Source organism: Hipposideros armiger, unplaced genomic scaffold (assembly GCF_001890085.2).
Source record: "Hipposideros armiger isolate ML-2016 unplaced genomic scaffold, ASM189008v1 scaffold_96, whole genome shotgun sequence".
In the NCBI taxonomy this organism is placed as follows: Eukaryota; Metazoa; Chordata; class Mammalia; order Chiroptera; family Hipposideridae; genus Hipposideros; species Hipposideros armiger.
The window spans coordinates 3,656,734-3,658,005 of NW_017731446.1; the positions used below are offsets into that span (position 1 = coordinate 3,656,734).

Sequence of the window (1,272 nt, forward strand, 5' to 3'; positions counted from 1 at the left end):
GGAATTTGAGTTTAAAACACCCCTGAATTTATAATACACTTTCATCATACTAGCTCCCTCTTGTCTTTTTATTTTTAAATATTTATTGAGATATAATTTATTTACCATTAAATTCACAATTTTAAGTTGAACAATTCAATGGTTTTAAGTATATTCACAAGATTGTGCAACTATCAGCACTATCTAATTCCAGAATATTTTCATCACCCCAAAAAGACACCTTGTACCCATTAGCCCTCGCTCTCTCCAGCTCCTGGCGACCATTAAATTACTTTCTATATCAATGTATTTGCTTATTCTGGACATTTCATATAAATAGAATCATACAATATGTGGCATTTTGTAGCTGGCTTTTTTCACTTAGCTTAATGTTTTTGAAGTTCATCCATGTTTATATATATATATATATATATATGCACACACACATATATATATATATATTTATATATTTGTATATTTGTACTTCATTTTTTACAGCTGAATAATTGTATAGCTGTACCACATTTTGTTTATCCATTATCAATTGATGGACATTTGGGTTGTTTCCACTTTTTGACTATTAGGAATAATGTTGCTGTGAACATTTGTGTACAAGTTTTTGTATGAACCTATATTTTCAATTCTCTTGAGTATATACCCAGGAGTAAAATTGCTGGGTCATACAAACAAAACCAGTTAGAAGATATAAAAGAAAAGAAGACCTAATTCACAAACAAAAACAAAAACAAAGAAAAAAACCTAAGTATAAACTTGACCAGAAAAGTTCAAAAGTTATATAAGTTATATATACAAGTTATATGAGTTATAAAACACCCTTGTAAGATTTAAATATAGACTTGAGGAAATGAAAATATGTACTATTTTCATGGGTAAAAAAACTCAACATCATAAAGATCTCAGTTTCCCTGAATTAACAAATTCAATACAATCCCAGTAAAAAAAATGATCAGAAATTTTTTGTGAAGCTAGAAATCTTGATTTAATACTTATTTGGAAAAACTAACAAGAGAAAAGAGCCAGGAAAACTCTGATGGAGAATAGAAATAAAGGGTCCAGTTGTACTAAATATTAAAAAATATTATGATTCCTCTATAATTAAAACAGTATTGGTATTAGTGAAGAAATAGACTGACCACTAGAAGAGAACAGAAAAATCCAAATAGACCAAATTGCATATGAAAATTTAATAAGTATATAAAGTCAATATCACAAATCAGTGGGGAAAAAGACAAAGTATTTCATATTTAATAATAATTTAACAAGATTAGGAGG

The 1,272-nt window shown here is 27.7% G+C and overlaps 1 protein-coding gene across 1 annotated transcript in view; it reads right to left on the reverse strand.

Annotated features, from left to right (window-relative positions):
- The window catches only part of TRIM42 (tripartite motif containing 42), a 97,079-nt gene that overhangs the window by 26,289 nt on the left and 69,518 nt on the right, over positions 1–1,272 (reverse strand). The window lies entirely within an intron of this gene.